Genomic DNA, 9697 nt, shown 5'->3' with positions numbered 1-9697 from the left:
TCCCTAGAAAAAAAAAAAAAAAAAAAAAAAAAAAGGACCATTCATCTGTCTTTAGACACCTCCACTCTCCTCCAGCACCAGCCTTCTGTTGATCAGAATTTGGAATGTGTTGTTGCTCTTGGGGATTTGGGTTTCACCGTTGCCAGCCAACTCCTTCCCTGTCCACCTTCTTCCCTCCTTCCCTTTCTCTCCCTCTGCCTTCCTCTTTGCAGGTCTGACTGAGTACCTGTTATATTCAAAGCACTGCAGCAGGGAGCATCCTGGCTCTAAGGAAGCTTTGGTCGGTGGTGGTCACGTATGTCGGCTTGATCCTTGCCTGTGCACAGGGTCAAGGTGCTGAGGTGCCACCGAGGTAAGACTTGAGCGGTCCACCGCGTTGTCCTAATAGACTGACCTCGTGTGTAAAGAGCTGCCTGAAAGAAAGACCCTGGGGGCGGAGGGGGCAACGGAAGATGCCTCGGAAGACACAGGCCAGGAGAGGACACGGAGGCGGCCGTGGGTTCTCACCGCTCCCATCCAGCCTGGCTCCGGAGCCGGCGGCGGGCAGACCCGTCTTGCCAAGTCCCGCGCCGGTGCCGTCACTCCTCTGTGGGTCACCTGTGAGGTTTCTGCCAGCTCGTGTTTTCCTGTGGCCTCCTGCCCCCATCTGCTTTCATCTACAGCTTCTACCCTGTGAGCTCTGGACCACAGACTCCCTTCGGATGGCTGGACCTGTGATAAGTAACCTTGGGGGTCATCCAAGACTATGTTTTTTTTTGCTATAAGTACCGACAATAAAAAAAAGAACAGCCCAGCTGAGTTCCTGCCCAAGGTTCCCTGAGCTGCCCTTACATTCTTATAATGCAGTGAAATACTCATCTTTGTGCTTTTCTTTCTCTGAACATTGCCCAATGTTCAGAGGGATCTGTAGTGCCCTAAGGAGAAGTGGAGGGTTAAAGCAATATGCCAAGACAAAACAAAACAACCCAATGTCCCGTTTTTTAACATCCAAAATGAGATACTGAGAATAAAAAGGGATAGCATTTCGGCTATAAAAATAGAAGGGAGAAAGAACAGTGAGATAACCACGGCTGCTGCTGTTGACCTTCTTATTGTTCCCTGAACCCCGAGGCATTTCACACCTCCGGGCCCTTGTCAGCACTTGGCATTCAGTGTGTGATGCTGTTTCCCCCTGGGTTCTGCTTAGCAAGCTCAGTCCACCTCTGAAGACTTATCTGGCTCGAAAGTATTCCTTTCCAAGAAGCTTTCCCTTAAAGTCCCACAGGGCTGGGCGCTTCCCTAGCCTTCTTCTGGGCTACTCTCTGCTTACTTATATATACCTCCCTGCTTACATAGCTGTCCTCTCTTCTGTCTAGACTGTGAACAACTGGCAGGAGGACTGGGAGTTTAACTTCGCGTGCCTGCTGTCCAGCATGGTGCCCAGCACACAGTCGGCAGTCAACCAAGCTGAAGTACTTAATGCAGAATTCAGTTTCTAATGATGTAGCCTAACAATAGCTTCTGGTCCTAGGAGCCTAGCCACTGAGAACTAATCATAAATTCAAGCAAAACCAGTGCTGGACATTTCTGGTCCTCAACTGAATCACTCAGCTGCTTAGGTGACCCTAAGTGATACTGCAAAGGATGCAGCACTCTGGCAGCCTAAGAATTCTGCAGTCACCATCACAGGGATGCCCTTCCTAGACGAGTGGCCTCACCTAGACCCTACAGCCTCCAAGGAGCAGTCAGACCTGGGCTGGGCTCCTCTGTGACCAAGGCGAAGCTTTATCATCACTATCTCTGGTCTTCAGTTTCTGTCTGTTGTGTGGTTGTGGGTCCTAATTAGAAAGCTTTTAGAGGTTCCTGGAAGGACTGTTACTGCTTAGCAGCACAAAGGGTATTATGTCACAGTGGTAGAAGAGCACGGCAAGGAATAATAAGGGCACTTATTCCCAGAAGCACATTGATTTAAACCACAAAAGCTCCTTGGAACAGGGCTTGAGGATTGTAAAAAGCCTGAGCAATCAACAAGCCCTGTGGGAGGGGAGCGTATGCCAAGCTCCCGCTGGAGAGTTCATTTGGTCATGGTTGGCGGCCGGTTGTGTCCCTCAGGTGTTCTCACTTGGGTGAAATTTCCCTGCTGGAAGGAGCCCAGCCCATTTGTGGCTTCCGGGGAGAAGCGGCTGTTAACTTCCACACCCCTGGCATAAGAAGTGAAGACTTGGCCTGAGCATAGCTCAGTTCACTTTTTATCTGTAGGATGAGGACCAGAGAAGGCAATGGCACCCCACTCCAGTACTCTTGCCTGGAAAATCCCATGGAAGGAGGAGCCTGGTGGGCTGCAGTCCATGGGGTCTCGAAGAGGCGGACACGGCTGAGCGAATTCACTTTCACTTTTCACTTTCATGCATTGGAGAAGGAAATGGCAAGCCACTCCAGTGTTCTTGCCTGGAGAATCCCAGGGACGGGGGAGCCTGGTGGGCTGCCATCTCTGGGGTTGCACAGAGTCGGACACGACTGAAGTGACTTAGCAGCAGCAGCAGCAGCAACTCTGTTTGGAGAAGATCGTATTGTTAGACACTTGTCCCAGCTCTTGGCAGAGCCCAACAGAGGCCTGAGTCACCCTCCCAGCTTCAGGCTGCGGTGACGGGACAAGTGGTACCCAGCCCCAGGGCCCCACTGAGGGAGGGCCACGTAAAGTCAGTGCGGTTGGATGGAGACAAGCAAGGGTCAGTGCGTGAATTAGGGTTGACTCCTCACGTTGCTTCCAAGCCTGAGATGCGTGTGTGTGTGTGCACACGCTCAGTCACTCAGTCACATTTGACTCTTTGCAATACCATGGATTATAGCCCTCCAGGCTCCACTCTCTGTGGAATTTTCCAGGCAAGAATACTGAAGTGGGTTGTCATTTCCTCCTCCAGGACATGTTCCCAACCCAGGGATCAAACCCAAATCTCCTGCGTCTCCTGCATGGACAGGTGGATTCTTTACTACTGTGCCACCTGGGAAGCCAATGCCATATGAGAGACCAAAAAGAAAGCCAAGAACCGTCAAAGAACACCTACAAGGCATGGTAGAAAAAAAAAAAACCAATGACTAAAGAAACAGTAGTTAGAGAAGAACAGAAGAACCAGAAAAGTATACTATCATTACGAGCAAAAAAGAGAGCATCGAGGATATGAAGTGTGTAACAATCGTACTGAATATTGTACAGCAGCAATAAGCATCCTGTGTAAACCTGTAGTCTAATTTCCAAGGCTCTCTTTCAGTTCTTACAAAGCAACAGTATTAGGAGAAATAGGGATAAAGGCAATGCCAAAGAATGCTCAAACTACCACACAATTGCACTCATCTCACATGCTAGTAAAGTCATGCTCAAAATTCTCCAAGCCAGGCTTCAGCAATACAGGAACCATGAACTTCCTGATGTTCAAGCTGGTTTTAGAAAAGGCAGAGGAACCAGAGATCAAATTGCCAACATCCACTGGATCATGGAAAAAGCAAGACAGTTTCAGAAAAGCATCTATTTCTGCTTTATTGACTATGCCAAAGCCTTTGACTGTGTGGATCACAATAAACTGTGGAAAATTCTGAAAGAGATGGGAATACCAGACCACCTGATCTGCCTTTTGAGAAATTTGTATGTAGGTCAGGAAGCAACTGTTAGAACTGGACATGGAACAACAGACTGGTTCCAAATAGGAAAAGGAGTACGTCAAGGCTGTATATTGTCACCCTGTTTATTTAACTTATATGCAGAGTACATCATGAGAAACGTTGGACTGGAAGAAACACAAGCTGGAATCAAGATTGCTGGGAGAAATATCAATAACCTCAGATATGCAGATGACACCACCCTTATGGCAGAAAGTGAAGAGGAACTAAAAAACCTCTTGATACAAGTGAAAGAGGAGAGTGAAAAACTTGGCTTAAAGCTCAACATTCAGAAAATGAAGATGATGGCATCCGGTCCCATCACTTCATGGGAAATAGATGGGGAAACAGTGTCAGACTTTATTTTTCTGGGCTCCAAAATCACTGCAGATGGTGACTACAGCCATGAAATTAAAAGATGCTTACTCCTTGGAAGGAAAGTTATGACCAACCTAGATAGCATATTCAAAAGCAGAGACATTACTTTGCCAACAAAGGTTCGTCTAGTCAAGGCTATGGTTTTTCCTGTGGTCATGTATGGATGTGAGAGTTGGACTGTGAAGAAGGCTGAGCGCTGAAGAATTGATGGTTTTGGACTGTGGTGTTGGAGAAGACTCTTGAGAGTCCCTTGGACTGCAAGGAGATCCAACCAGTCCATTCTGAAGGAGATCAGCCCTGGGATTTCTTTGGAAGGAATGATGCTAAAGCTGAAACTCTAGTACTTTGGCCACCTCATACGAAGAGTTGACTCATTGGAAAAGACTCTGATGCTGGGAGGGATTGGGGGCAGGAGGAGAAGGGGACGACAAAGATGAGATGGCTGGATGGCATCACTGACTCGATGGACGTGAGTCTCAGTGGACTCCGGGAGTTGGTGATGGACAGGGAGGCCTGGTGTGCTGCGATTCATGTGGTCGCAAAGAGTCGGACACAACTGAGTGACTGATCTGATCTGATTTGATCTGAAAGAACCACTTAGGACAAGGAAAAGGACCTTGAAGAATTCATATATCCCTAAAATCCTGAAGACATAGACTAATACAGAGGTCAAAGCCAGGCTGCAAGTTGCCAGAGCGTACGGCACCATGACAAAGCATAGAGCAGGCAGACAACTGCAAGTTAGTCCTTCTGGGAAACGTAATATCAGTTTAGGAAGGAAGCATGGCTCAACTGCCTTGCCTAGAACACCGGATGAGAGGTTGGAGTCCTAGAAGTACCTCACTCACAACAAACAGTCCAGGGCAAAATTAGAATTGTAAGAATTTAAGGATGAGGTAATGAAGGCAAAGAGTCAAGTCATGACTGAAGCAACTGAGCACACACTGAAGGCAGCAGCATTTATTACTGTTTCCAAGCATTTGACGAGCAGTGGAAGGAGAGCTTGAAGGACTAATGAAATGGAGTTTTGTTGCTTTTTGTGTTTTTAACTTTGACCTCTCAGTGGATTGAGTGGGTAGAACAGAAATGAGGAAGATGCAAGATAAGAAGAGGATAATTAAGGAGGCAAGAGTCTTAAGCCCACAACAGAAGAGGGAATCAAGATTGTAAGTGGGAAGTTTAACCCCCCCAAAATTGTATTTATTTTTCTAAAATGAAAAGGGAAGAGAAAGTATTAGTAAAGAAGCTGTCCAGGTAAAGAGAATGAAGTTAGGAAGCAATGATTGCTTCATTTTCTCAGAAAAGAAAGCCTCAAAATCATCTGAATGAAAAGAATAAGGTACCTTCCAAGCCCAAGGTACCATGATTTTTACATCTTTCTGTTTACTTCACTAATCCGTACAGACCAGCCTAGACTGGTCCTAGAGACACCAGCTGAGTTAGCCAAGGTCACACATTGAGCAATGGCCAGGCTGAGATGAATAGCTCTGCTTGTGAACCATTATCACAAGCTGGCAGAGACCTTAAGCCTGTCCCAGTGGAAATTTCAAGCCCATACATGCAGTGCCCAATGAGTCAACAGCATACCATGTTGATTTTTAAAATATTCCTTGACAATTCTTGCATCATATAGTTTTGCTGTTAATTCATTTTTAAGATGTTTCTTTGGCCTCTACTGTAGGCGACACACAGTGCCCAATAAGTCCTCTTGGAGAGTATTTATTTCCTTCTCTAATGACATTTCCTAAATGGAAATCAGGAGTGAGAGGCTCTGGGCAGGATGTCCCAACATTCGCCTTCACGGGTGCCAGTCTGTGTCAAATCTCTAGGCTGCCTGCCAGTCCAGTCTTATGACTGGACTGGAGAGTAGGAAATCATGTAAAAGTGAAGCAGGCGGAGGCCAGAGGCCAGAGTAGCTTGAGACAGCAAAGAACACAACAGTAAGATGAGCAGGACTAGGATCGGATTTTCCCATGAACACATGGAGGTGGGGAAAGATGAGTGGCCAGCGGGGAGCAGCACAGTGGAGATAGGAGGACTGCGTGTGGGTGTGAAACAAAGGAGGCAGGAAGCTTCCTACGGTTCACCCAGTGACATTTGTCTTAGTCAGGGTTAAGTTATGGAAGCAGAACCACTATGAGTATTATGGAATAAGGAATTTACTATAACAGTCAGATCAGACACAGTTGTGGGAGGAACTGGATAAGGAAAGATCTGAGCGGAGAATCACCGAACAGTCATTCACCAGCCCTGGTGTGTGTGAGCAAAGCAGAGCTCACGAGAGAGAAGAGTCTGGCTGCTGGCCTGGGGCCACCAAGGGGCTGGTGCAGAATCTTCAGAGGATGTTGGCTCTTCGTGGTTACCGCCTCTGTGAGTTGGCGACAAAGCATCTCATGGTGTGTGGTGGGGGTCACAGAGGAGTGGGGAGGGGCAGGGACACACTCGAGCCTGGCTGCACCTGTGTGTCCCCCTCATGAGCTCCAGCCACCAGTGGCCTTGGGAGTGTGGTGGCTACTGCTTCGCAGCTGCCTCCCGCAGCTCACACAACCTCACTTTTGGCCAACTTTCTCTAGAATCAAACAGGCAAGGGGATGCTGGGAAGTACAGTCCCCGGTGTATCCAAGGTGACCACTGAAGCTTCCAACTCTGATCTAGGAAAGACAGGAACACACTCAGCTCACAGATACACAGAGCCTCACATTTTTGAAATTTCAAAAGAGCATATGTTGGGACTTGCCTGGCCATCCAATGGTTAAGACTTTGCCTTCCAATGCAGGGAGTTGGGGGTTCAACTCCTGGTCAGGGAACTAAGATTCCATATGCCTCTCAGCCGAAAAAACAGAACATAAAACAGAGGCAGTATTGTAACAAATTCAAGAAAGACTTTAAAAATGGTCCATATCAAAAAATCTTTTAAAAAAACAAACAAGGTAATGTAGAGAAGGAAGCTGACGGAGTACTTTTGTTCATTAAGACTCTGGGTTGCAAGTGACAGAAACTCTAAAACAAGCTGTCTTAAGTGAAAAAAGAAATCTTGAGGCTTTGGAGAGGGGCAGAAAGCTTGGGATAGCTCAAAAAATCCGAAGGAAAACGGCCAGGGCAGTCAGAGGGAACTTGACCCCAGGGCTCTCTTTCCTTGTTTCCATGTCTGTCTCTCACAGCCTCACCTCTCTGCACTGTGGCCTCACCCTCTCAGCCTTCTCGTGTGGTAGCTCTGGTGTTGCAGTTATACAGCAGCTTGACAAGAAAGGAGAGTTTCCCCACCAGCTTTATTTGGAAAAATCCCTGGCTTTTTTGTTCATTGGTTGCTTTGTTTTAGATTGGTCATTAGATGAATCCCCATACCAATTGCTGTGGCTGGATGAGTAGGCTCTTGTTATGGTTAAGCTGGGGTCACATGTCCACCCCTGGGGCCCTGGAGGAATGGGCCAGGGCACTCTGATTAGTGTATGGAGGGGGAAAGAAGCAGTTCCCCCAAGGAAGGCAGCTCGGCCCCCACGAGAGAGGAAGCAGGTGCTGGGCAGACAGGAGTAACCTTGGCGTCTCAGGGACTGAATGAAATGCTCTTCACATCTATGCTTCTCATTCCTACCCATTTCCTTTAACGTGAAGGCCACTGCGGCAAGTTTCTGCTTACTCTCCACTTGTACAGGGAGGGAAATATTAGCTTGTAAAAGGTTATGAGCAGATGATAACAATCAACTCAGAGACCTAGAGATTGAGCAGTTTGCTCAAGGCCACAGAATTACTTAAAAAGGAGAACTAGGACTCTCGTCCTCTCCCAAGCAGTACATCAGGGGCCTGGTTTATAGAGCACGCTGTGGAGATTGGGGCTACTGTGAGACCATTTTCCAGAACCTAATCAGATTGCCTTCCTGGACCTGAAAGAACAGACTGGGTCCAGAGTGATTACTCAGAGGTCAAAGGATAAAAGACATGACTTAGAATCTGACTTCAAAATGGAGGCTGGTGGAGATGACTCATGGTGTGTGTGTGTGTGTGCGTGTGTAGACTGCAAGGTAAGAGGAATGTCAGTGAAGTAATAAACATCTTTTCTAGGAGGAAAGGGACCTGAGATTAGGGTTTTGAATAACCTGAAAAAGGCAGGCAATTAGTTATCAACTCTGTTAGTTACTCAGTCGTGTCCGAATCTTTGCAACCCATGGACTGTAGCCATGGGCTCCTCTGTCCGTGGAATTTTCCAGGCAAGAATACTGGAGTGGATTACCATGCCCTCCTCCAGGGATCTTCCTGACCCAGAAATCAAACCCAAGTCTCTTGCATCTCTTTCACTGGCAGATGGATTCTTTACCGCTGTGACACCTGGGAAGCCCATTCATTTCACATTCGCTGTATCTTTTCTCCTCCTTACCAGGCATGATTAACGCTTCCCTTTTTTAATGACTCTACAAAATCACCTCAAGAATGTGTGTTGTTGTTATTTAATGGCTAAATCGTGTCTGATTCTTTGCAACCCCATGGACTATAGCCCACCAGGCTCCTCTATCCATGGGGTTTCCCAGACAAGAATACTGGAGTGGGTTGCCATTCACTTCTCCAGGGGATCTTCCTGACCCAAAGATAAAACCCAGGTCTCCTGCATTGCAGGGAGATTCTTTACCATCTGAGTCACCAGGGAAGCCTAATCAACTCTAAACAGAATTTAAAATGTGCAGATAATCTAAGACATCTTATTAGCTAACAGTGTAATTGATTTTCCCTCTTCTACTTGTCTTTTATACTTTGTCAGTGGCTTCCCCACTTGACTGTATATCAGAATCACCTGAGCAGCTTAAAAAAAAAAAAAAAAAAGCTTTCCAGAAACCAGGTCCCACCCTCATTCGCCCCTGCTCCCCGCCACCTCCCACCTCTTCCCCCTGCAAACCCCCACCTCAATTTTGAGCTCCGTGGAGGATTCCAGCGAGCAGGAAAGAGAACAGCTCCTCCTGGGGCAAAAGGCTCCCTGTCCCTTTATCTTGCCTGATGCCCCACAACTGTGGGAGCAAGGCAAGATGGTTATCCAAGGATGTGTGCATGTGGCTAAGTCACTTCAGTTGTGTCTGACTCTTTGTGACCCCATGGACTGTCATCCACCAGGCTCCTCTGTCCATGGGATTCTCCAGACAAGAATATTGGAGTGGGTTGCCACTTCACCGGGGGATCTTCCCAATCCACGGATCAAACCGGCTTCTTCTGTGTCTTCTGCATTGGGAGGTGGGTTCTTTACCTCGAGCACCACTTGGGAACCCAGCAGTCCAGGGATACAGCTGTTAAATGGTGTTTTTAAGGCCAGACAACTTGTAAATTCTGGAACCAAGTGGACTGGGACCTGGACTCTTCTGGTCCTGATCTAGTCAAACGGGGCACCGAGGGCTTGGTCTTGACCCCTAAGGAGGAGTAAAAGAGGCCTAACTAATAAGGATATGTCTACTTCTGTCAGCAATTGAGTAACTGGGTTGGCAAAAAAGCTCATTTGGGTTTTTCCATACCCAAATGAGCTTTTTGGCCAACCCTGTGGTGTTGGAAAAGACTCTTTTTTGTTTGTTTGTTTTTGGAAAAGACTCTTGAGAGTCCCTTGGACTGCAAGGAGATCCAACCAGTCCATTCTGAAGGAGATCAGCCCTGGGATTTCTTTGGAAGGAATGATGCTAAAGCTGAAACTCCAGTACTTTGACCACCTCATGCG

This window comes from Bison bison, unplaced genomic scaffold (genome assembly GCF_000754665.1).
Source record: "Bison bison bison isolate TAMUID 2011002044 unplaced genomic scaffold, Bison_UMD1.0 scf7180017864322, whole genome shotgun sequence".
Classification (NCBI taxonomy): domain Eukaryota; kingdom Metazoa; phylum Chordata; class Mammalia; order Artiodactyla; family Bovidae; genus Bison; species Bison bison.
Note: the sequence above shows the minus strand (reverse complement) of the source record.